Here is a 26,254-nt window from a genome sequence, read left to right on the forward strand (position 1 = left end):
GTTCAGTTCTTTGGTCTTCTGGCGTTTTATACAGCTCCATCACAGCCTCTCTGCTCTGATATTCTATGCCTCACTATAAAGACAAGTACCTGAAGTGCCTTGTGAGCCATCTTTTCTACCTGCACCGGTTGCCTTTGGAGATACGTAGACATGTATTCCAAATCTCTCAGCTCCTCTGCACTTGTTCACATCCCACCACACAAAGGACAAGTCACTGTGCAAGAGCAGCGAGTTCAAGGCAGTTCCACTGCTCTCTGGGTATAGGAATAAAAAACAGCGATTGGCCCCACTGGGCTTTGAACCCAGGACCTTCTGCGTGTAAAGCAGACGTGATAACCACTACACTATGGAACCACATGACCATGTGAGTAAATGAGCTGGAGGCAGTTCAGGGTGGGGTGGGGGGGTGTGGGAGGTGGGTGATTACTGGATTGCTACCTGGAATGAGTGGGTTTCCCAATGAGATTGGATTGGACAGACTGGGCTTCTTTCAACCGGAGTTTAGGAAAGTGAGGGGGTGACTGGATTAAAGTTTCTAAGATGCTGAACGGTCTGGGAAGGTGGAGGTGAAAAGATGTTTCTGTCTAGTTCTGTCTAGAAAACACCTGTCTAGTGAACAGAAGAATCCTGACTTCAAAATCTTCAATCTTTCTATACGTTACACTTTGCAATTTTGAAACAAACTCACTGTTGCCCCGAGAAGCCGCAACTTTCCTGTCAGACAGTTCGATAGCAGGAAAAGAAGCCCAGAGGCCCATTTTGTCTGCGCCGGCCATCAAGCACATATTAAAACGGATGGACGTTGCTGCCGGCGACTCCTGGAATTGTCAATCACGTGTGAGGAATTTGTTAAAGGATATCTGTGAATCTATTTTGAAGCACATCTCAAACAGTTATGTTCAGGGTGGAAGAAAACACCCAAGCAGGGACTTGAACCCTGGACCCTCAGATTAAAAGTCTGACGCTCTACCAACTGAGCTACTTGGGCTCGGCAATGCCCACTATCTATACCCATCATAATTTTATACACCTCTATCAAATCCCATCATTCTTCTATGCCCCAGGGAATAAAATTCAACCTTTCTCTATAACTCAAGTCCCAGCAACATCCTTGTAAACCTCCTCTGCACTCATTCAACCTTATTCATATCCTTCCTGTAATTAGGTGACCAAAACTGCGCACAATACTCCAAATTCAGTCTCACCTTTGCCTTTTGCAATGTTGTAGTGAACACAAACTGGAGGAACAGCATTTTGCCTTCTGGACTCAACATTGAGTTCAACAACTTCAGAGTATGAACTCTCTCCTCCACCTTCACCCCATTCTCACATTCTGTTCACTTAATGGGTACTTTTCTAGCACCTTCTCAGCCTTCTGTATCCTTATTTGAATTCCCGTTGCCCCATTCCATGCCCCCTATAGTATAAATCTCCACTGATTCTCTTTGCTCTCAGCTCTGATGAAGGATCATCTAGACTCGAAACATTGGCTCTATTCTCTCCCCAGAGATGCTGTCAGACCTGCTGAGATTTTCCAGCATTTTCTGTTTGCGTCGAAGCCATGTTGGAGTTGTATAGAACTTGGGTGAGGCCACAGCTGGAGTCCTGTGTGCAGTTCTGGTCACCACATTTTAGGAAGGTTGTGATTTCACTGGAGAGGGTGCAGAGGAGATTCCCCAGGATGCTGCCTGTGATGGAGCATTTAAATTATGAAGAGAGGTTGTGTGGGCTTGGGTTGTTTTCGTTGGCACAGAGAAGACTGAGGGGGTGACCTGATTGAGGTGGACAATATTATGAGGAGCACGGACAGAGTGGATAAGGAGCAGCTGCTCCCCTGAGTTGAAGGGTCAGTGTTCAATTCTTTGGTCTTCAGGCGTTTTATACAGCTCCATCAAAGCCTCTCTGCTCTGATATTCTATGCCTCACTATAAAGACAAATAACTGAAGTGCCTTGTGAGCCATCTTTTTGACCTGACCAGTTGCCATCAGAGATATATGGACATGTATTCCAAGTCTCTCAGCTCCTCTGCAGATGTTAGAATCCAACCATTCAAAGAACAAGTCATTGTGAAACAGCGGCGAGTTCAAGGCAGTTCCACTGCTCTCTGGGTATAGGAATAAAACAGCAGCTCCACTGGGCTTTGAACCCAGGACTTGCTGAGTGTAAGGAAAGTGTGATAACCACTGCACTATGGAACCACATGACCATGCAATCCAGTGAGCCTGAGCCAGTTCAGGGTGGGGGTGCGGTGGGTGGTTACTGGATTGCTACCTGGAATCAGCAGGTTTCCTCATGGGGTTGGATTGGACAGACTGGGCTCCTTTCAGCCGGGGTTTAGGAAAGTGAGGGGGTGACTGGATTAAAGTTTCTAAGATGCTGAACCGTCTGGGAAGGTGGAGGTGAAAAGATGTTTCTGTCTAGTTCTGTCTAGAAAGCACCTGTCTAGTGAACAGAAGAGCCCTGAGTTCAAAATCTTCAGTCTTTCTGTACGTTACACTTTGCAATTTTGAAACAAACTCACTGTTGCCCCGAGAAGCTGCAACTTTCCTGTCAGACAGTTCGATAGCAGGAAAAGAAGCCCAGAGGCCCATTTTGTCTGTGCCAGTCATCAAGCACCAATTAAAATGGATGAACGTTACTGCCGGCGACTCCTGGAATTGTCAATCACGTTTGAGGAATTTGTTAAAGGACATCTGTGAATCTATTTTGAAGCACATCGCAAACAGTTACATTCAGGGTGGAAGAAAACACCCAAACAGGGACTTGAACCCTGGACCCTCAAATTAAAAGTCTGACGCTCTACCAACTGAGCTCCTTGGGCTCAGCAAAGCTCACTATCTATACCCATCATAATTTTATACACCTCTATCAAATCCCCTCATTCTTCTCTGCTCCAGGGAATAAAATTCAACCTTTCTCTGTAACTCAAGTCCCAGCAACATCCTTGTAAACCTTCTCTGCACTCATTCAACCTTATTCATATCCTTCCTGTAATTAGGTGACCAAAACTGCGCACAATATTCCAAATTCAGTCTCACCTTTGCCTTTTGCAATGTTGTAGTGAACACAAACTGGAGGAACAGCATTTTGCCTTCTGGACTCAACATTGAACATAAGAACATAAGAACATAAGAAATAGGAGCAGAAGTAGGCCATCTGGCCCTTCGAGCCTGCCCCGCCATTCAATAAGATCATGGCTGATCTGTCGTGGCTCAGTTCCACATTCCCGCCCTCTCCCCATAACCCTTAATCCCTTCTCTTATCAAAAACCCATCAACCCGCTTCTTAAAAATATTTAGCGAGGCAGCCTCCACCACTTCAACGGGCAGAGAATTCCAGAGATTCACCACCCTTTGAGTGAAGAAGTTCCTCCTCAACTCCGTTCTGAACCGCCCCCCCTTTATCTTGAGGCTGTGCCCCCTAGTCCTACTGTCTTTTTTGAGCGGGAAGAGTCTTTCCACCTCTATCCTATCCATCCCATTCATCATCTTATACGTCTCAATGAGATCTCCCCTCATTCTTCTAAACTCTAACGAGTACAAGCCTAGTTTATTCAGCCTCTCCTCATAGCTCAACCCCCTCAACTCCGGTATCAGCCTAGTAAACCTCCTCTGCACTCCCTCCAAGGCCAAAATATCCTTGCGCAGGTGCGGCGCCCAAAACTGCACACAGTACTCCAGCTGCGGCCTCACCAATGCCCTGAGTTCAACAACTTCAGAGTATGAACTCTCTCCTCCACCTTCACCCCATTCTCACATTCTGTTCACTTAATGGGCACTTTTCTCGCACCTTCTCAGCCTTCTGTATCCTTATTTGAATTCCCATTGCCCCATTCCATGCCCCCTATAGTATAAATCTCCACTGATTCTCTTTGCTCTCAGCTCTGACAAAGGGTCATCGAGACTCGAAACATTGGCTCTATTCTCTCCCCAGAGATGCTGTCAGGCCTGCTGAGATTTTCCAGCATTTTCTGTTTGTGTTGAAGCCATGTTGGAGTTGTATAGAACTTGGGTGAGTCCACAGCTGGAGTACTGTGTGCAGTTCTGGTCAGCACACTTTAGGAAGGTTGTGATTTCACTGGAGAGGGTGCAGAGGAGATTCCCCAGGATGCTGCCTGGGATGGAGCATTTAAATTATGAAGAGAGGGTGGGTAGGCTTGAGTTGTTTTCGTTGGCGCAGAGAAGACTGAGGGGGTGACCTGATTGAGGTGGACAAGATTATGAGGTGCACAGACAGAGCGGATAAGGAGCAGCTGCTCCCCTGAGTTGAAGGGTCAGTGTTCAGTTCTTTGGTCTTCTGGCGTTTTATACAGCTCCATCACAGCCTCTCTGCTCTGATATTCAATGCCTCACTATAAAGACAAGTACCTGAAGTGCCTTGTGAGCCATCTTTTCTACCTGCACCGGTTGCCTTTGGAGATATGTAGACATGTATTCCAAGTCTCTCGGCTCCTCTGCACTTGTTCGCATCCCACCATTCAAAGGACAAGTCACTGTGAAAGAGCGGCGAGTTCAAGGCAATTCCACTGCTCACTGGGCATAGAAACAAAACACCACTGGTTCCACTGGGCTTTGAACCCAGGACCTTCTGCGCGTAAGGCAGACGTGATAACCACTACACTATGGAACCACATGACTGCAAAAGCAAATGAGCTGGAGGCAGTTCAGGGTTGGGGGTTGGGGGTTGGTGGGTGATTACTGGATTGCTACTTGGAACAAGCGGGTTTCCTCATTGGGTTGGATTGGACAGACTGGGCTTCTTTCAGCCGGAGTTTAGGAAAGTGAGGGGGTGACTGGATTAAAGTTTCTAAGATGCTGAACCGTCTGGGAAGGTGGAGATGGTGAAGATGTTTCTGTCTAGTTCTGTCTAGAAAGCACCTGTCTAGTGAACAGAAGAATCCTGACTTCAAAATCTTCAGCCTTTCTATATGTTACACTTTGCAATTTTGAAACAAACTCACTGTTGCCCCGAGAAGCTGCAACTTTCCTGTCAGACAGTTCGATAGCAGGAAAAGAAGCCCAGAGGCCCATTTTGCCTGTGCCGGTCATCAAGCACCTATTAAAAAGGATGAATGTTATTGCCGGCGACTCCTGGAATTGTCAATCGCGCGTGAGGAATTTGTTAAAGGACATCTGTGAATCTATTTTGAAGCACATCTCAAACAGTTACATTCAGGGTGGAAGAAAACACCCAAGCAGGGACTTGAACCCTGGACCCTCAGATTAAAAGTCTGATGCTCTACCAACTGAGCTACTTGGGCTCTGCAAGGCCTACTATCTATACCCATCATAATTTTATACACCTCTATCAAATCCCCTCATTCTTCTCTGCCCCAGGGAATAAAATTCAACCTTTCTCTGTAACTCAAGTCCCAGCAACATCCTTGTAAACCTTCTCTGCACTCATTCAATCTTATTCATATCCTTCCCGTAATTAGGTGACCAAAACTGCGCACAATACTCCAAATTCAGACTCACCTTTGCCTTTTGCAATGTTGTAGTGAACACAAACTGGAGAAACAGCATTTTGCCTTCTGGACTCAACATTGAGTTCAACAACTTCAGAGTATGAACTCTCTCCTCCACCTTCACCCCATTCACACATTCTGTTCACTTAATGGGTACTTTTCTAGCACCTTCTCAGCCTTCTGTATCCTCATTTGAATTCCCGTTGCCCCATTCCATGCCCCCTATAGTATAAATCTCCACTGATTCTCTTTGCTCTCAGCTCTGACGAAGGATCATCTAGACTCGAAACGTTGGCTCTATTCTCTCCCCAGAGATGCTGTCAGACCTGCTGAGATTTTCCAGCATTTTCTGTTTGTGTTGAAGCCATGTTGGAGTTGTATAGAACTTTGGTGAGGCCACAGCTGGAGTCCTGTGTGCAGTTCTGGTCACCACATTTTAGGAAGGTTGTGATTTCACTGGAGAGGGTGCAGAGGAGATTCCCCAGGATGCTGCCTGGGATGGAACATTTAAGTAATGAAGAGAGGGTGGGTAGGCTTGGGTTGTTTTCGTTGGCGCAGAGAAGACTGAGGAAGGAACCTGATTGAGGTGGACAATATTATGAGGTGCACGGACAGAGCGGATAAGGAGCAGCTGCTCCCCTGAGTTGAAGGGTCAGTGTTCAATTCTTTGGTCTTCAGGCGTTTTACACAGCTCCATCACAGCCTCTCTGCTCTGATATTCTATGCCTCACTATAAAGACAAGTAACTGAAGTGCCTTGTGAGCCATCTTTTCTACCTGCACCGGTTGCTTTTAGAGATATGTAGACATGTATTCCAAGTCTCTCGGGTCCTCTGCACTTGTTCGCATCCCACCATACAAAGGACAAGTCACTGTGAAAGAGCAGCGAGTTCAAGGCAGTTCCACTGCTCTCTGGGTATAGGAATAAAAAAATAATCACTGGCTCCACACCCAGGACCTTCTGCGTGTAAGGCAGACGTGATAACCACTACACTATGGAACCACATGACTGTGAGTGTAAATGACTGGAGACAGTTCAGGGTGGGGGTGCGGTGGGTGGTTACTGGATTGCTACCTGGAATGAGCAGGTTTCCCCATGGGTTTGGATTGGACAGACTGGGCTTCTTTCAGCCGGAGTTTAGGAAAGTGAGGGGGTGACTGGATTAAAGTTTCTAAGATGCTGAACCCTCTGGGAAGGTGGAGATGGAGAAGATGTTCTGTCTCGAAAGCGCCTGTCCAGTGAACAGAAGAATCCTGACTTCAAAATCTTCAGCCTTTCTGTACGTTACACTTTGCAATTTTGAAACAAACTCACTGTTGCCCCGAGAAGCTGCAACTTTCCTGTCAGACAGTTCAATAGCAGGAAAAGAAGCCCAGAGGCCCATTTTGTCTGCGCCGGCCATCAAGCACCTATTAAAATGGATGAATGTTACTGCTGGCGCCACCTGGAATTGTCAGTCACGTGTGAGGAATTTGTTAAAGGACATCTGTGAATCTATTTTGAAGCACATCTCAAACAGTTACATTCAGGGTGGAAGAAAACACCCAAGCAGGGACTTGAACCCTGGACCCTCAGATTAAAAGTCTGATGCTCTACCAACTGAGCTACTTGGGCTCTGCAAAGCCCACTATCTATACCCTTCATAATTTTATACATCTCTATCACATCCCCTCATTCTTCTACGTCCCAGGGAATAAAATTCAACCTTTCTCTGTAACTCAAGTCCCAGCAACATCTTTGTAAACCTTCTCTGCACTCACTCAATCTCATTCATATCCTTCCTGTAATTAGGTGACCAAAACTGCACACAATACTCCAAATTCAGTCTCACCTTTGCCTTTTGCAATGTTGTAGTGAACACAAACTGGAGGAACAGCATTTTGCCTTCTGGACTCAACATTGAGTTCAACAACTTCAGAGTATGAACTCTCTCCTCCGCCTTCACCCCATTCACACATTCTGTTCACTTAATGGGCACTTTTCTAGCACCTTCTCAGCCTTCTGTATCCTTATTTGAATTCCCGTTGCCCCATTCCATGCCCCCTATAGTATAAATCTCCACTGATTCTCTTTGCTCTCAGCTCTGACGAAGGGTCATCTAGACTCGAAACGTTGGCTCTATTCTCTCCCCAGAGATGCTGTCAGACCTGCTGAGATTTTCCAGCATTTTCTGTTTGTGTTGAAGCCATGTTGGAGTTGTACAGAACTTTGGTGAGGCCACAGCTGGAGTACTGTGTGCAGTTCTGGTCACCACATTTTAGGAAGGTTGAGATTTCACTGGAGAGGGTGCAGAGGAGATTCCCCAGGATGCTGCCTGGGATGGAGCATTTAAATTATGAAGAGAGGGTGGGTAGGCTTGGGTTGTTTTCGTTGGCGCAGAGAAGCCTGAGGGGGTGACCTGATTGAGGTGTACAATATTATGAGGAGCACGGACAGAGCGGATAAGGAGCAGCTGCTCCCCTGAGTTGAAGGGTCAGTGTTCAATTCTTTGGTCTTCAGGCGTTTTATACAGCTCCATCACAGCCTCTCTGCTCTGATAGTCTATGCCTCACTATAAAGACTGAAGTGCCTTGTGAGCCATCTTTTCTACCTGCACCGGTTGCCTTTAGAGATATGTAGACATGTATTTCAAGTCTCTCGGCTCCTCTGCACTTGTTCGCACACAAAGGACAAGTCACTGCGAAAGAGCGGCGAGTTCAAGGCCGTTCCACTGCTCTCTGGGTATCGGAACAAAATATCACGGGCTCTACTGGATTTTGAACCCAGGATTTTCTGCGTGTAAGACAGACGTGATAACCACTACACTATGGAACTACATGACTAGGAGCATAAATGAGCTGGAGGCAGTTCAGTGTCGGGGGTTGGGGTAGGTGCGGTGGGTGATTACTGGATTGCTACCCAGAATGAGTGGGTTTCCCAATGAGATTGGATTGGACAGACTGGGCTTCTTTCAGCTGGAGTTTAGCAAAGTGAGGGGGTGACTGGATTAAAGTTTCTAAGATGCTGAACGGTCTTGGGAAGGTGGAGGTGGTAAAGATGTTTCCTCTTGTGGGTGAGGCCAAAACAAGGGGGTGCTGTTTGAACATTAGGGGGGGGCGCCCTTTTAGGACAAGAGATGATTAGATTTGTTTTCTCTCAGAGGCTTGTGCCACTTTTAAACTCTGCCTCAGAAGGTGCTGGAGGACGGAGTCACTGAATATTTTCCTGGCGGAGGGAGTTAGATATTTATTGAGAGAATTAAAGATTATCGGGGAGGGGGAGGGGAACGTGGAAGCCAACAGAAGGGGATCAGCCATGCCCTTAGTAAATAGTGAAGCAGGATCGAAGGAGCAGATGGTTTCAGGTTGCAGCATCCACAGGATTTTGTTTTTAACTTTATAGACATATTATAACATTGATTGTGTTTTATTTGTTGGTGCTGTGGCTCAGTTGGTTAAAATACCTGCCTAGTAAATGGGGGATCCTGAGTTTGAATCTCTGCCTTTGTGTATTTTGCATTATTGAAACAAAATCACTCTTTCTCTGAGAACCCGTAACTTTCCCGATAGCAGGAAAAGAAGCCCAGAGGCCCATTTTGTCTGCGCCGACCATCAAAAAGCTATTAAAATGAATGGATATTTCTGCTGGCGACTCCTGGAATTATCAATCGCGTGTGAGAAATTTGTTAAAGGATATCTGTTCATCTATTTGGAAACACATCTCAAACAATTATGTTCAGGGTGGAAGAAAAAGTAACACCCTAGCAGGGATTTGAACCCTGGACCCTCAGACTAAAAGTCTGATGCTCTACCAGCTGAGCTACCTGGGCCCCACTTGGTGTCCCTTTTCCCTCTGTTGAACTAGCCGCTCTCTCCCTGTGACTCAGAGCAGATGAGGTTGAAGAGGAGTTGGTTTTTTACTGGGATTGGGGAAGTGTGATATGATCCACTTTGAGATTCAGCGACAGCTCCTCCTTCAATCTGGTCTATTGCATTCGCTGCTCCCAATGCGCTCTACTGTACATCGGAGAGACAAAATGTAGACTGGGTGATCGATTTGCTGAGCACCTTTGGTCCATCCGCACACAGGACCCTAATCTTCCTGTCGCTTGCTGCTTAAACACACCACCCTGCTCTCCTGTCCACATGTCCGTCCACAGAACCATAGAACATTACAGCACAGAAACAGGCCTTTTGGACCTTCTTGGCTGTGCCGTACCATTTTTCTGCCGAGTCCCACTGACCTGCACCTGGACCATATCCCTCCACACCCCTCTCATCCATGTACCTGCCCAAGTTTTTCTTAAGTGAGCCCGCTTTCACCACTTCACCTGGCAGCTCATTCCACACTCCCACACTCTCTGTGTGAAGAAGCCCCCCCCCCCCACCAATATTCCCTTTAAACTTTTCCTCCTTCACCCTTAAACCATTTCTTCTAGTTTTTTTTCTCCCCTAGCCTCAGTGGAAAAAAGCCTGGTTGCATTCACTCTATCCGTACCCATCATAATCTTATACACCGCTATCAAATCCCCTCATTCTTCCATGCTCCAGGGAATAAACTCCTAACCTATTCAACATTTCTCTGTAACTCAGCTTCTCAAGTCTCGGCAACATCCTTGTAAACCTTCTCTGCACCTTTTCAACCTTATTAATATCCTTCCTGTAATTAGGTGACCAAAACTGCACACAATACTCCAAATTCAGTCTCACCTTTGCCTTTTGCAATGTTGTAGTGAACACAAACTGGAGGAACAGCATTTTGCCTTCTGGACTCAACATTGAGTTCAACAACTTCAGAATATGAACTCTCTCCTCCACCTTCACCCCATTCACACATTCTGTTCACTAAATGGGCACTTTTCTAGCACCTTCTCAGCCTTCTGTATCCTTATTTGAATTCCCGTTGCCCCATTCCATGCCCCCTATAGTATAAATCTCCACTGATTCTCTTTGCTCTCAGCTCTGACGAAGGATCATCTAGACTCGAAACGTTGGCTCTATTCTCTCCCCAGAGATGCTGTCAGACCTGCTGAGATTTTCCAGCATTTTCTGTTTGTGTTGAAGCCATGTTGGAGTTGTATAGAACTTGGGTGAGGCCACAGCTGGAGTCCTGTGTGCAGTTCTGGTCACCACATTTTAGGAAGGTTGTGATTTCACTGGAGAGGGTGCAGAGGAGATTCCCCAGGATGCTGCCTGGGATGGAGCATTTAAATTATGAAGAGAGGGTGGGTAGGCTTGCGTTTATTTTCATTGGCGCAGAGAAGACTGAGGGGGTGACCTGATTGAGGTGCACAATAATATGAGGAGCACGGACAGAGCGGATAAGGAGCAGCTGCTCCCCTGAGTTGAAGGGTCAGTGTTCAATTCTTTGGTCTTCAGGCGTTTTATACAGCTCCATCACAGCCTCTCTGCTCTGATATTCTATGCCTCACTATAAAGACAAGTAACTGAAGTGCCTTGTGAGCCATCTTTTCTACCTGCACCAGTTGCCTTTAGAGATATGTAGACATGTATTCCAAATCTCTCGGCTCCTCTGCACTTGTTCACATCCCACCATACAAAGGACAAGTCACTGTGAAAGAGCAGCGAGTTCTAGGCAGTTCCACTGCTCTCTGGGTATAGGAATAAAAAATATTCATTGCCTCCCAGGAACTTTGAACCCAGGACCTGCTGCAAGAAAGGCAGACTTGATAACCACTACACTATGGAACCACGCAGCCGGAAGTCAAACTGAGCTGGATGCAGTTCAGGTTGGGGTGGCAGTGGGTGATTCCTGGATTGCGACCTGGAATGAGCGGGTTTCCCAATGAGTTTGGATTGGACAGACTGGGCTTCTTTCTGCCGGAGTTTAGGAAAGTGAGGGGGGTGACTGGATTAAAGTTTCTAAGATGCTGAACGGTCTGGGAAAGTGGAGATGGAGAAGATGTTTCTGTCTAGTTCTGTCTAGAAAGCACCTGTCTCGTGAACAGAAGAGCCCTGAGTTCAAAATCTTCAGCCTTTCTGTACGTTACACTTTGCAATTTTGAATCAAACTCACTGTTGCTCCGAGAAGCCGTTACTTTCCCGTCAGACAGTTCTGTAGCAGGAAAAGAAGCCCAGAGGCTCATTTTGTCTGTGCCGGCCATCAAGCACCAATTAAAATGGATGAATGTTACTGCCGGCGACTCCTGGAATTGTCAATCGCGTGTGAGGAATTTGTTAAAGGATATCTGTTAATCTATTTGGAAGCACATCTCCAACAATTATGTTCCGGCTGGAAGAAAAACAACACCTGAACAGGGACTCGAACCCTGGACTCTCAGATTAAAAGTCTGATGCTCTACCAGCTGAGCTACCCAGGCCACTATGCATGTGTATTTCTCCTCTGTTGAACTAGACGCTCTCTCCCTGTGACTGAGAGCAGATGAGGTTGAAGAGGAGTTGATTTTTTACTGGGATTGGGGAAGTGTGATATTATCCACTTTGAGATTCAGCGACAGCTCCTCCTTCAATCTGGTCTATTGCATTCGCTGCTCCCAACGCGCTCTACTCTACATCGGAGAGACAAAACGTAGACTGGGTGATCGATTTGCTGAGCACCTTTGGTCCGTCCGCACACAGGACCCTAATCTTCCTGTCGCTTGCTGCTTCAACGCACCACTCTGCTCTCCTGTCCACATGTCCGTTCTTGGCCTTTTGCAATGTTCCAGTGAAAGTAAACCGGAGAAACAGCACCTCATCTTCCGATTGGGCACTTTCCAGCCTTCTGGACTCAACATTGAGTTCAACAACTCAACATTGAGTTCAACAACTCCATCTCCACTCCATCCACACATTCTGATCATTTTGGATACTTTCTAGCACCTTCGCAGCCTTCTGTGCCCTCATTTCAATTCCTGTTGTCCCATTCCATCCCCCCCCACCCTCATAGTATAAAACTCCGCTGATTCTCAGTGCTCTCAGCTCTGACAAAGGGTCATCTAGACTCGAAACGTTGGCTCTATTCTCTCCCCAGAGATGCTGTCAGACCTGCTGAGATTTTCCAGCATTTTCTGTTTGTGTTGAAGCCATGTTGGAGTTGCATAGAACTTGGGTGAGGCCACAGCTGGAGTCCTGTGTGCAGTTCTGGTCACCACATTTTAGGAAGGTTGTGATTGCACTGGAGAGGGTGCAGAGGAGATTCACCAGGATGCTGCCTGGGATGGAGCATTGTGAAGACAGATTGTGCAGGCTTGGGTTGTTTTCATTGGAGCAGAGAAGGCTCAGGGGTAATGTGATTGAGGAGTACAAGTTTATGAGTGGCACGGACAGAGCGGATAAGGAGCAGCTGTTCCGCAGATTTGAAGGGTCCGTGTTCAAGTCTTTGGTCTTCAGACATTTGAAACAGCTCCATCACAGCCTCTCTGCTTTGATAGTCTACGCCTTGGCTATAACGACAAGCATCCCAATTGCCTAGTTGGCCACCTTATCTAACGGTCTTACTGTCTTCAGGAATATGTGAACATGTCTCCCAAGTCTTAACACTGCAGAACAGTCTCCTAAGTAGGCACCCAGATGCTGTAGGACCTTCAGTGATTTTCCAGCATGTTTGCTTTTCTTTCAGATTGCATGACCCACCATAGTTTGCTTTTATTTTTATATACAGATTGCAATGCTAACACACTAGCTGCTCAGGCACCATGGCTAAGTTGGTTAACACATACTGCCTAGTAAACTAGGCGACCCAGAGTTTGAATCTCCATGGTGCCTTCAGCTAAGAGACATTTTGCAACAAAATCACTCTTGCTGTCAGACGCCCCAACTCGACCGTCATACAGTTGGACACCAGGAAAAGGCAGCCAGAGGCGCGTTTCGGCTCTGCCAGCCATCAAACACCTATTAAAATGGTTGCATTTTGCTGCTGGGACACTTGCAATGGTCAGTGGCATGTGAGGAATTGTCAAAGGACAACTGTTAATGGATTTTGAAGAACATCTTGTTAAACAGTTGCGTTGAGGCTAGAAGAAAAGCAACACTCAAACAGGGACTTGAACCCTGGACCCTCAGATTAAAAGCCTGCTACTCTACCCACTGAACGATTCGGGCACCCAACAGTTGAGCTTTTCCCTCCGTTGAACAAGCCGTGCTCTGACATGGCATGAGACAAGATAAGATTGAAGGAGAGTTTGTTTCTTAATGTGGGTGGGGAAGTGTTATGTTATCCACTTTAAATTCAAGATGAGTATTTCGTGTCACAGGGAGGAGTGCCGCAGGGATCGGTGTTGGGTCCATTGTTGTTTGTCATCGATATCAGTGATCTGGATGATAATGTGGTAAATTGGATCGGCAGATTAGCTGATGATACAAAGATTGGAGGTGTCATGGACAGTGAGGAATGTTTTCAAAACTTGCAGAGGGATTTGGATCTACTGGAAAAATGAGCTGAAAAATGGCAAATGGAATTTAACGCAGACAAGTGTGAGGTAGTGCACTTTGGAAGGACAAACCAAAGTAGAATGTACAGGATAAGTGGTAGGACTCTGAAGAGTGTGGTCAAACGGAGGGATCTGGGAATACAGGTACAGGACGCCCTAAAAGTGACATCACAGGTGGATAGGGTCGTAAAGAGCTTTTGATTCATTGGCCTTTATAAATCAGAGCGTCGAGTATAGCGTGGAGTGTAATGGTAAGGCTGTATAAGGCATTTGTGAGGCCGAATTTAGAGTATTGTGTACAGTTTTGGTCACCTAGTTACAGGAAGGATGTAAATAAGGTTGAAACAGTGCAGAGCAGGTTCACAAGGATGCTGCCAGAAATTGAGAAGCTGAGTTACGGAGAGAGATTGAATAGGTTAGGACTTTATTCCCTGGAGCGTAGAAGAATGAGGGGAGATTTGATAGAGGTATATAAGATTTTGATGGGTATAGATAGAGTGAATGCAAGCAGGCCTTTTCCACTGAGGCTAGTGGAGAAAAAAACCAGAGGGCATGGGTTAAGGGTGAAAGGAGAAAAGTGTAAAGGGAATATTGGGGTGGGGCGATTCTTCACGCAGAAAATAGTGGGAGAGTGGAATGAGCTGCGGGATAAAGTGGTAAATTCGGGGTCACGTTTAATATTTAAGAAAAAACTTGCACAGGTTCATGGATGATAGGGGAGTGGGGGGATATGGTCCAAGTGCAGGTCAGTGGGACTAGGCAAAAACCGTGTGGCGCAGACAAGAAGGGCCAAAAGGCCAGTTTCTGAGCTCAAACTCTCTATGGTTTCTCAATGTCCAAAAATCAAAAGGGGTTGAGAGAACAAAGACAACGTTCCGAGTCAGGATGACATTCCCTCAGGATGCAGAATCTGAACATTGGAAAAGAAGCCGGAAGCAGGACTGGGTGGTTGGGCCCTTCGAGACTGCCCCGCCATTCATTTTGATCATGGCCGATCATCGAATCCTGATCACCCTCCCTCCCGTACCCCTGGGTCCCTATTGCCCAACAGCCAAATGGAATCTCTTCTTGGAATCAAACAAAGTTTGTCTTCAAGTACATTGTGTGGTAGTGAATTCCACACATTCAGCACCCTCTGAGTGAAGAAATTTCCCGAGACTTTGTTTCTGTTCTCTGTGCCCAGATGCTGTAGGAGCTTCGGTGATTTTCCAGCATGTTTGCTTTTCTTTCAGATTGCAGGATCCACCCTAGTTTGTTTTTATTTTTATATTCAGATTGTAATGTTGAGGTGGGCGGTGTGTTGGTGCCGTGGCTAAGTTGGTTAAAGTGCCTGCCTAGTAAATAGGGAGATCCTGAGTTTGAATCTCAGCGGCACCTTCGTCTAAGTGACATATTGCAACAAAATCACTCTTGCTGTGAGACGCCGCAGCTCGACCGTCACACAGTTAGACAGCAGGAAAAGGCGGCCAGAAGCACATTTCGGATCTGCCGGCCATCAGACACCTATTAAAATGGTTGAATTTTGCCGCTGGTGAAACTTGCAATGGTTAATGGTGTGTGAGGAATTGTCAAAGGACAACTGTTAATCGATTTTGAAGAGCGTCTCTTTGAACAGTTGCGTTGAGGCTGGAAGAAAAGCAACGCCCGAACAGGGACTTGAACCCTGGACCCTCAGATTAAAAGTCTGATGCTCTACCTACTGAGCTACCCGGGCTCCTGACAACACACCTTTTCCCTCCGTTGAACAAACCGCGCTCTGACATGGCATTAGACGAAATAAGGTTGAAGGAGAGTTGGTTTTTTAATGTGGGCGGGGAAGTGTCATGTTATCCACTTTAAATTCAAGATGGGTATTTCGCGTCACTTTCTAAATGTCCAAAAATCAAATCGGGCTCAGCATTTCATCCATTTGGCACCACAAGCACCTCATCATTTCACAATTACCTATTAGCAGTTTCTTTAAGGTGATCATTAGCTTCAGTGAGACTTGTCGCCCGCGCTTCAGGCCCTTTCCATAACCAGTTTATCCCTCAACTGATTTCCAGTCACGCATCCAAATTTTAACCCTCTCCTCTTCTCAATCTACCTGAAACACATTCTGACGTCCTCCCAAGCAATTCTAATCGTGTTTGTTGATGTTCTGAGTATCTGTCAGTCCATCAGAAATAGGGGCATGAGTAGCATCCACTTAGCTTTAGTAAATCCATATAACTAAAATAGAAAATGCTGAAAATCTCTGCATTTGTGGAGAGAGAACAAAGACAACGTTCCGAGTCAGGATGACATTCCCTCAGGATGCAGAATCTGAAGATTGGAAAAGAAGCCGGAAGCAGGACTGGGTGGTTGGGCCCTTCGAGACTGCCCCGCCATTCATTTTGATCCTGGCCGATCATCGAATCCCGATCCCGATTTTCCAGCATGTTTGCTTCTCTTTCAGATTGCAGGAACCAACGTACTGTAATTTTATTTTTATATACAGTTTGTAATGGCGGCTTGGGCAAGTCGTTGGCGCCGTGGCTTAGTTGGTTAAAGCGCCTGTCTAGTAAACAGGAGATCCTGAGTTCGTATCTCAGCGGCGCCTTTGTCGAAGTGGCGTTTTGCAACAAAATCCCTCTTGCTGTCAAACGCCGCAACTCCACCGTCACACAGTTGGACAGCAGGAAAAGGAGGTCAGAGGCGCATATCGGCTCTGCCGGCCATCAAGCACCGATTAAAGTGGTTGAACTTTCCTGCTGGCCACACTTGTAATGGTGAATCGCGTCTGAGGAATTGGTCAAAGGACAACCATTAATCAATTTTGAAGAACATCTCGCTGAACAGTTGCGTTGAGGCTGGAAGAAAAGCAACGCCCGAACGGGGACTTAAACCCTGGACCCTCAGATGAAAAGTCTGATGCTCTACCGAGTGAGCTACCCGGGCTCCGAAATAGACGCGTATCTCCTCCCTTGAGCAAGCCGTGATACTACCTCGAACGGGGGAATTCTCCCCCTTTATACTCTTTTACAGCAATTAGTCACGGACAGACAGTATAACTTCACCCAGATCACGTGCTGTGCAACAGCAAAAGTAAGTACAAATACACTATGTGAGTAAAAATATGTCGAAAACCCACTCCCCCTCCAGTTGCCATTGAAACTGCCATTGCTCCAGTGTGAGATAGCAACCGTTCTCACATAGATCTTGAGATGTTACTTTGCCCACAAAGTGAATGTTATCTCCTTCAAACAAGGACAGCATTTAGCCAAGTCCAGTCGAGACCGATTTAGTAAGTCCAAGAGTTTCGTTATTTACAAGATCAACGTGACAGTTCAGAATAAGGAGTATGTACTGATATCAGCACAAGTTGTCTCAAACGAGATGCAGTTAATCACAGCTTTTAAGCTAATGGAGACATAGAACATAGAACACAGAAAAACTACAGCACAAACAGGCCCTTCGGCCCACAAGTTGCGCCGATCACATCGCTACCTATTACACTTACCTATAACCCTCAATCCAATGAAATTCCACGTACTCATCCAGAAGCCTCTGAAAGGACCCGATTGAATTTGCCTCCACCACCACCGACGGCAGCTGATTCCACGCACCCATCACCCTCTGAGTGAAAAACTTACCCCTGACATCTCCGCTGTACCTCTTCCCCAGCACCTTAAACCTGTGTCCTCTCGTAACAACCATTTCAGCCCTGGGAAAAAGCCCCTGAGAATCCACCCAATCTATACCTCTCAACATCTTATACACCTCTATCAGGTCCCCTCTCATCCTTCATCTCTCCAAGGAGAAACGATCGAGCTCCCTCAAACTATCCTCATATGCCATGCCACCCAATCCAGGTAACATCCTTGTAAATCTCCTCTGCACCCATTCAATAGCTTCCACGTCCCTCCTGTGATGAGACGACCAGAACTGAGCACAGTACTCCAAGTGGGGTCTGACTAGGGCCTAATAAAGCTGCAGTATTTTCTCCCCACTCCTAAACTCAATCCCCTGATTGATGAAGTCCAGTACACCATATGCGTTCTTAACCACATCCTCTACCTGCGAGGCCGATTTAAGAGTCCTATGGACCCAGACCCCAAGGTCCTTCTGATCCTCTACGCTGCAAAGAGTCTTACCCTTGATATTATACTCCTTCATCCCATTTGACCTGCCAAAATGGACCACTACTCATTTATCCAGGTTGAAGTCCATCTGCTACTTCTCTGCCCAGTCTTACGTCCTATCCATGTCGCGCTGCAACTTCTGACATCCCTTCAGACTATCCACAACACCGCCAACCTTCGTGTCGTCGGCAAACTTACCAACTCATCCCTCCACTTCCTCACCCAGGTCATTCGTGAAAATTACAAACAGCAAGGGTCCTAGAACAGATCCCTGGGGCACTCCACTGGTGACCGACCTCCATGCAGAAAAAGACCCATATACAGCCACTCTCTGCCTTCTGCGGGCAAGCCAGTTCTGGATCCACAAGGCAACAGCCCCTTGGATCCCATGCCCTCTCACTTTCTCAAGAAGATTTGCATGGAGGACCTTATCGAACGCCTTGCTGAAGTCTATATAAACCACATCTACCGCTCTTCCTTCGTCAATGTATTCAGTCACGTTTTCAAAGAACTCAACCAAATTCGTAAAGCACGGTCTGCCTTTGACAAAGCCGTGACATTTCACTTTGTCTTAAAGCAACCAGCTGCATTTGCAATTTTGCAGGATCTCAGCTTGCAAAACCTTTTTAACAAAAGGCCAAGATCACAGGAGATTCATGGGATGTTAACCCCTTAACATCTCATTCCGGCCATCAAGCACGTGTCTATTCTATCAGAACAGTGAGTCTCTTTCACTCTGCCCAGATCTTCAAACTGTTAACGACGGCTTTTGTTCATATGTTCATTTTTGGCAAATAATTTGCCGCAGCTTCAATGCATTTGATTTTCAAAATTGTTTGATTTTACTTTTATATACAGATTGTAATGGCTGTGCGGATGTGGCGTTGGTGCCGTGGCTAAGGTGGTTAAAGTACTTGCCTAGTGAACAGGATGATCCTGCGTTCGAGTTTCAGAGGCACCTTCTCGTCACTGACATTTAGCAACAAAATCACTCTTGCTGTCAGACGCCGCAATACGACCGTCACACAGTTGGACAGCAAGAAAAGGCGGCCACGGGTGCATTTCGCCTCTGCCGGCCATCAAACACCCATTAATGTGATTCCATTTTGCTGCTGGCGATTCTTGCGATGGTCAATGGCGTGTGAGGAATTGTCAAAGGACAACTGTTAATCGCGTTTGAAGAACATCTCGTTGAACAGTTGCGTTGAGGCTGGAAGAAAAGTAACGCCCGAACAGGGACTTGAACCCTGGACCCTCAGATTAAAAGTCGGATCCTCTACCGACTGAGCTAATCGGACGCCCAGGTCTTGGCCACAGACGGAATCGCTTCTCGAAATCAAACAAAGTTTAACTTCAAGTACATTGTGTGGTAGTGAATTGCACACATTCAGTACCCTCTGGGTGAAGAAATTTCCCAAAACTTTGCTTCTGTTCTCTGTGCCCAGATGCTGTAGGAGCTTCGGTGATTTTCCAGCATGTTTGCTTTTCTTTCAGATTGCAGGATCCCCCGTAGTCTGTTTTTATTTTTATATACTGATTGTAATGGTATGCTGCTCGGCCTGTTAGCGTCGTGGCTCAGTTAGTTAATGCGCTAGTCTCGGAAACAAGCTCTCCTAGGCTCGAATCTCAGCGGCACCTTCGTCTAAGTGACATTTTGCAACAAAATCACTCTTGCCTATGAAACGCCGCAACTCGACCGTCACGTAGTTAGACCGACTTGCAACGGTCAAAGGCGTGTGAGGTATGAGTCGCAAAAACCCAGCTTGCAGGTGCAGCAGGTGGTCAGGAAGGCGAATGGGATGCTGGCCTTCATAGCGAGGGGGATTGAATATAAAAGTAGGGAGGTCTTGCTGCAGCTGTATAGGGCATTGGTGAGGCCGCAGCTGGAGTACTGTGTGCAGTTTTGGGCGCCGCACCTGCGCAAGGATATTTTGGCCTTGGAGGGAGTGCAGAGGAGGTTTACTAGGCTGATACCGGAGTTGAGGGGGTTGAGCCATGAGGAGAGGCTGAATAAACTAGGCTTGTACTCGTTCGAGTTTAGAAGAATGAGGGGAGATCTCATTGAGACATATAAGATGATGAATGGGATGGATAGGATAGAGGTGGAGAAACTCTTCCCGCTCAAAAAAGACAGTAGGACTAGGGGGCACAGCCTCAAGATAAAAGGGGGGCGGTTTAGAACGGAGTTGAGGAGGAACTTCTTCACTCAAAGGGTGGTGAATCTCTGGAATTCTCTGCCCGTTGAAGTGGTGGAGGCTGCCTCGCTAAATATTTTTAAGACGCGGGTTGATGGGTTTTTGATAGGAGAGGGGATTAAGGGTTATGGGGAGAGGGCGGGAAAGTGGAACTGAGCCACGACAGATCAGCCATGATCTTATTGAATGGCGGGGCAGGCTCGAAGGGCTAGATGGCCTACTCCTGCTCCTATTTCTTATGTAATTGTCAAAGGACAACTGGTAACCGATTTTGAAGATGATTCCGTTTAACAGTTGCGTTCCGGGTGGAAGAAAAGCAACGCCCGAACAGGGACTTGAACCCTGAACCCTCAGATTAAAAGTCTGATGCTCTACCGACTGAGCTATCCGGGCTTCGGGCGGGTCCCATTTTCCCTCCGTTGAACAAGCCGCGCTCTGACATGGCTTTCGAGGGGATGATATTGAAGTAGCGTTCATTTTCTAATGTGAGAGGGGAAATGTCATGTTATTTACTTTAAATTCAAGATCAGTGTTTTGCGTCATTTTCTACATTTCCAAAACTCCAAACGCACTGAGCATTTCATCTATTTTGCCCAAAAAGAAACTCATCAAATCTCCCACTTTACATACTTCCTGTCTAGCTCCCACACTGCGCCTCAAGAGAGTCAACTGTGGTTCAGTTTGTTCATGCGCTTGCCTAGTAGGGTGATATGCCTGAGTTAAACTCTCCGTGCTACTTGTTTATGCATTTCACGTTGTACAATTTGAAGTAAATCACCATCTCTCTGAGGATCTGCTTCTTGCATAAAGCAAAGTTTCAACATGAATTGTGCAAACCTCACACAATGAAATATATTTCAATTTTAAGTGCCAGGGAACCAATTGTAACATCTTACAGAGTTTTAATTCCACAGCGTGAAGCCAATCTTGAAACAGCCTTGTTGATTGGAAATGTATCAAATTCTGTATTTCATATGAACTTTCAATATTATTTGGACCAACAGGAGTGGGAAATGCGTTACATTTGAAAGCAAATGTGAATATCGTTAATATTTCCAGTACCAGCACGAATTCTTTCCTTAAGGTAAAGTTTATTCATTAGTCACAAGTAAGGGTCACACTAACACCGCAATGAAGTTATTGTGAAGTTCCCAAACTCGCCACAGTCCGGCGCTTGGCCGGGTCAATGCACCGAATCAACACGTGTTTTTGACTGTCGGGTGACACTGGAGCACCCAGAGGAAACCATGGAGAGAAGGTTCGAATCCCACAGAGACAGTGACCCAAGCCGGGAATCGAACCTGAGCCTCTGGTGCTGTGAGATTGCAGTGCGAACCACTGTGCATTCCTGGGGTGTCTGCCATAACATTTTTCATGAAGAAGAGCACTTGAACCCATAGCTCACGGGGCTGTGAATCAATAGCTTGCAAATTGTAAGAACACGGAGGGGGTTGAATGTCCGAGAGAGACACAAATTGACCAGTGGACTGATTCGCTGCTATGAAACATTGTTACTCGATGGAGAATGGAAATTTGGAAGCATCACACGAACAAGGATTTGGACTCTGGATCCTGAAGATGAAATGTCTGATATTCCACCCACTGAGCTATCCGTGCTCAGCGTTTTTCTTCTGGTTGGCCCAACACTGCGTGGTTGCAATTTTGAGTTTCTTCCGCCAGTTATCCAACATCTTCTGATTATTTCTCTCACACAGACATTTGGCGTTGGGTTTAAGACAGTCCCTGCTTCTTCCCACTGACACAACTCTCCTCCTCAAGCCTCACTTCCTTCCAAACATTTGCTTTAAGAATGATGGTCATGAATCTGAAAGCCTTCCAGTTGCCGCCAGCTCAGTGTCCGCACCATTTTATCGCTGTTTCGGCTTGACAATCATTCACGGTGAGGGTCGCGGTGAGATGGTGCGGCTGCAGGGTGTTGGAGTGGGAGGGAGTGGGGGAAAGTGTGGTTTGTTTAGCTGGCTCAGAGCAATACGTTGCAAATATTAATTTATACAAATCCTTATCTCTGCACTTCTCTCCAAAACACCACTCCATCTTTTTAAACAGACTCTCATTTAGCATACGAGGCATCCAAGTTCGAATGGCTACGTTGGGCTTTGAACGGTCGGGACAGACACGATGTGAACAGAAATGCAATCCGTGCTGTGAAACAGTGTGACTCGATACGAGAACAGAGATTTAAAAACATCATCCGAACACAAACTTCAACGCTCAAACCTCAGGCTAAAAGTTTGATGCTTGACTGAGCTGCCCCGGGACCTGCCATCGTCTTGACAAGTATTATGGTGATGGTTGCATTGGGATTATGGTGCAGGACTGAAAAATGGGAGTGTGTGTATGTGTGTGTGTGTGTGAGTCTATGTGTGTGTGTGTGTGTGTGTGTGTGTCGATGTGTGTGTGTGTGTCTATGTGTGTGTGTGTGTGTCTACGTGTGTGTGTGAGAGGAGGGGTGGCGGTTGCGGGGGAGGCGGGGGGCATGGGTGTGGGATGGGTTGAGGTTTTTACCTGACTAAGAGCAATACGTTGCAAATATTCATCTGCAAAAATAATTATCTGCGCAGTTCTCTCCGAAGCATCACTCTAACCTCATAAGCACACACTCATTCATTCCCAAATTTTAGACAGCCGCCCGACTGAATGCAAACCAATATTTTATTCAGATAACAGCATTTAATCAATACAAACCAGTGGAGGATAAGCAAGGACATTGGTCGCTTTGAAAATCCTTCGAAATGCATGTTGTGAGAAATGAGGGCGCTGAAGAACCGCTTTCGCTCCCTCCATTTAGCGTGTTTCACAATGTTTCAGAGAACGAGAATTGCAATCAAGGATCGATTCTGAACCTAAACCCTGGAATTATGAGATCCTAATGGTTTGGTTAACTACATTTGGGGAGGCAGCTCTGGAGACCACGGGCGAACCGGGCCTTTATAATAATCCCCTTCAGAAGACACCTTTTCCATCGCTGCAGCGCATGTGGTGCAGCTACTCCTACTTTCGGAAAGGAAGTTCCCGCACTTGATGCCAACAGCAGTGAGAGAATGGGTGATATCGCTCAAAGTGAAGACAGAGTCCGTCCTTTGGAGGGATAACTTTCGGCAGTGATGGGGTAATTAATTGCCCTGACAATACAACTTTGTCAATGAAAATAGCTCTCAATCTATTCTTGAAACAAGGCGCTTTAACCAACTTTGCCACGACTCCAACGCAGTGATGGAAACACTGGGACGTGATAGAACATAGAACATAGAACAGCGCAGAACAGGCCCTTCGGCCCACGATGTTGCGCCGACCAATTAAGAAAAAAGCAATAACCCTCTACGCTAAACCAATCCCTTTCCATTCATAAACCTATCCACGGACCTCTTAAACGCCCCCAAACTAGGCGCATCTACAACTGCAGCAGGCAGGGCATTCCATTCCCCCACCACCCTCTGGGTCAAGAACTTACCTCTGACATCCGTCCTATAACTACCACCCCTTAATTTAAAGCCATGCCCCCTCGTGCTAGCTTTCTCCATCCGAGGAAAAAGGCTATCACTGTCCACCCTATCTAAACCTCTAATCATCTTGTATGTTTCGATAAGGTCTCCTCTTAGCCGCCTTCTTTCCAACGAAAACAACCCCAAATCCCTCAGTCTCTCCTCATAGGACCTTCCCTCCATACCAGGCAACATCCTGGTAAACCTCCTCTGCACCCTCTCCAATGCCTCCACATCCTTCCTATAATGTGGGGACCAGAACTGTACACAATACTCCAAGTGCGGCCGCACCAGAGTTTTGTACAGTTGCAACATGACGTTGCGACTCCTAAATTCAATCCCCCTACCAATAAACGCCAAGACACCGTATGCCTTCCTAACAACCTTATCGACTTGATTTCCAACTTTCAGGGATCTATGCACATATACACCTAGATCCCTCTGTTCGTCAACACTATTCAGAGTCATACCGTTAGCCCTATACTCTACACATCTCTTATTCCTGCCAAAGTGAATTACCTCACACTTTTCCGCATTAAACTCCAATCGCCACCTCTCGGCCCAGCTCTGCAACTTGTCCAAGTCTCTCTGTAAACTATGATAACCCTCTTCACTATCTACCACTCCTCCGACTTTGGTGTCATCAGCAAATTTACTCATCCATCCTTCTATACCCTCATCCAGATCATTTATAAAAATTACAAACAGCAGTGGCCCCAAAACAGATCCCTCAGGCACACAACTTGTAACCGAACTCCATGACGGATACTTTCCATCAACAACCACCCTCTGTCTTCTATCAGCTGGCCAATTCCTGATCCAACTAACTAAATCACCCTCAATCCCATACATTTTCTGCAGAAGCCTTCCATGGTGAACCTTATCAAACGCCTTACTAAAGTCCATATATACCACGTCAACTGTCTTACTCCCATCCACCTCTTTGGTCACTTTTTCAAAAAACTCAATAAGGTTAGTAAGGCACGACCTACCCGTCACAAAACCGTGCTGACTATCTCCAATCAATTCATTACTCTCTAAATAACTATAAATCCTATCCCTAATACTTTTTTCCAATACTTTGTCCACAACAGAAGTAAGACTCACCGGTCTATAATTCCCGGGGAAGACTCTGTTCCCCTTCTTAAACAATGGGACAACATTTGCTATCCTCCAGACTTCTGGCACTATACCTGTGGCCAACGACGACCTGAAGATCAGAGCCAGAGGCTCTGCAATCGCCTCTCTTGCCTCCCAGAGAATCCTAGGGCAAATCCCGTCCGGCCAGGGGGCTTATCTATTTTCAAACCCTCAAGAATATCTAGCACATCCTCCTTATCTACTGCAATACTATCCAGTTTACAACCCTATAACCCAGTGTTCTCCACAACTACATTTACGTCTCCCTGCGTGAATACCGAAGAGAAATATTTGTTCAGTGCCTCTCCAATCTCTTCCGGTTCCACACATAACTTCCCACTGCTGTGTCTGACTGGCCCTAATCTTGCTCTAACCAATCTTCTATTCTTAACATATCGAAAGAAAGCCTGAGGATTCTCCTGAATCCTGTCAGCCAAAGTCTTCTCGTGTCCCCTTTTAGCTCTTCGTAACTCCCTCTTTAACTCCCTCCTGGCTAATCGATAGCTTTCCAGTGCATCGAGATTAAATGCAGCGCTTGAACAGGATTTGAACGCTGCACTTTCAGGTTAAAAGTCTGGTGCTCCACCAACTGAGCTCCCGGGACTTTGCTGAAATGATTGTACAGCGCGATTTACTGGTTGGGTCCGAACACTTCATGGCTGAAATTTTCATGTCCTCCAGCAGTCTAATCTAATATCTACAGATTATTTCTCTCACACAGACATTCGCCGTTAGGTTTAAGACGGTCACTGCCTTCCTCTCAATTACACAGCGACTCTCTCAGAAGACTAAGGAAATTTGGCAAGTCAGCGACGACTCTCAGCAACAGAGCATCACAGAAAGCATTCTTTCTGGTTGTATCACAGCTTGATATGGGCTCCTCCTTTCCCCAAGATTGCAAGGAACTACAAATTATCGTGAATGGAACCCAATCCATCAGGTAAACCAGCCTCCCATCCATTGATTCTGTCTACACTTCTTGCTGCCTCGGCAAAGCAGCCAGTATAATTCAGGACCCCACACACCCTGGACAGTCTCTCTTTCAGCTTCTACCATCGGGAAAAAAAATATAAAAGTCTGAGGCCATTCCCAACCGATTCAAGAACGGCTTCTTCCCTGTTGCTGTCAGATGTTTGAATGGACCTCCATTGCATTAAGTTGATCTTTCTCTACACCCTACTGTGTCTGTAACACTACAGTCTGCACCCTCTCGTTTCCTTCTCTATAAACGGTATGCGTTGTCTGAATGGTGGGCAACAAACAATATTTTTTGCTGTGTGTTAATACCTGTGACATTAATAAATCAAATCAAATCAAACACTCTCACTCAAACCACACTGCCTCTCCAAAATTTGCTTCACAAATGATCGACCCATAATCGAAACAATTCCAATTGGGACCAACACCGGGCCCGCAACATGGAAACGCTGTTTTGTCAGCAAAATTATTCACTGTGAGGGTCACGTTGAGATGG

At 46.3% G+C, this 26,254-nt stretch overlaps 12 non-coding genes across 12 annotated transcripts; 1 reads left to right on the forward strand and 11 right to left on the reverse strand.

Annotated features, from left to right (window-relative positions):
- Positions 1-281: 281 nt before the first annotated feature.
- trnav-uac (transfer RNA valine (anticodon UAC)) lies at positions 282-354 on the reverse strand. Its single transcript has one exon. It is a non-coding gene; the product is annotated as a tRNA-Val (tRNA).
- A 561-nt stretch (positions 355-915) lies between these two features.
- trnak-uuu (transfer RNA lysine (anticodon UUU)) lies at positions 916-988 on the reverse strand. The gene has a single exon. It is a non-coding gene; the product is annotated as a tRNA-Lys (tRNA).
- Positions 989-2,749: 1,761 nt separating this feature from the next.
- trnak-uuu (transfer RNA lysine (anticodon UUU)) lies at positions 2,750-2,822 on the reverse strand. The gene has a single exon. It is a non-coding gene; the product is annotated as a tRNA-Lys (tRNA).
- A 1,735-nt stretch (positions 2,823-4,557) lies between these two features.
- On the reverse strand, positions 4,558-4,630 carry trnav-uac (transfer RNA valine (anticodon UAC)). Its single transcript has one exon. It is a non-coding gene; the product is annotated as a tRNA-Val (tRNA).
- Positions 4,631-5,188: 558 nt separating this feature from the next.
- On the reverse strand, positions 5,189-5,261 carry trnak-uuu (transfer RNA lysine (anticodon UUU)). Its single transcript has one exon. It is a non-coding gene; the product is annotated as a tRNA-Lys (tRNA).
- Positions 5,262-7,009: 1,748 nt separating this feature from the next.
- Positions 7,010-7,082, reverse strand: trnak-uuu (transfer RNA lysine (anticodon UUU)). Its single transcript has one exon. It is a non-coding gene; the product is annotated as a tRNA-Lys (tRNA).
- Positions 7,083-9,203: 2,121 nt separating this feature from the next.
- trnak-uuu (transfer RNA lysine (anticodon UUU)) lies at positions 9,204-9,276 on the reverse strand. Its single transcript has one exon. It is a non-coding gene; the product is annotated as a tRNA-Lys (tRNA).
- A 2,438-nt stretch (positions 9,277-11,714) lies between these two features.
- Positions 11,715-11,787, reverse strand: trnak-uuu (transfer RNA lysine (anticodon UUU)). Its single transcript has one exon. It is a non-coding gene; the product is annotated as a tRNA-Lys (tRNA).
- Positions 11,788-15,480: 3,693 nt separating this feature from the next.
- On the reverse strand, positions 15,481-15,553 carry trnak-uuu (transfer RNA lysine (anticodon UUU)). The gene has a single exon. It is a non-coding gene; the product is annotated as a tRNA-Lys (tRNA).
- Positions 15,554-16,346: 793 nt separating this feature from the next.
- On the forward strand, positions 16,347-16,420 carry trnat-agu (transfer RNA threonine (anticodon AGU)). The gene has a single exon. It is a non-coding gene; the product is annotated as a tRNA-Thr (tRNA).
- Positions 16,421-16,685: 265 nt separating this feature from the next.
- trnak-uuu (transfer RNA lysine (anticodon UUU)) lies at positions 16,686-16,758 on the reverse strand. The gene has a single exon. It is a non-coding gene; the product is annotated as a tRNA-Lys (tRNA).
- A 3,699-nt stretch (positions 16,759-20,457) lies between these two features.
- Positions 20,458-20,530, reverse strand: trnak-uuu (transfer RNA lysine (anticodon UUU)). The gene has a single exon. It is a non-coding gene; the product is annotated as a tRNA-Lys (tRNA).
- Positions 20,531-26,254: the final 5,724 nt, after the last annotated feature.

The sequence above is a fragment of the Carcharhinus amblyrhynchos genome, chromosome 13 (assembly GCF_965287045.1).
Source record: "Carcharhinus amblyrhynchos chromosome 13, sCarAmb.v2.hapA, whole genome shotgun sequence".
NCBI lineage: Eukaryota > Metazoa > Chordata > Chondrichthyes > Carcharhiniformes > Carcharhinidae > Carcharhinus > Carcharhinus amblyrhynchos.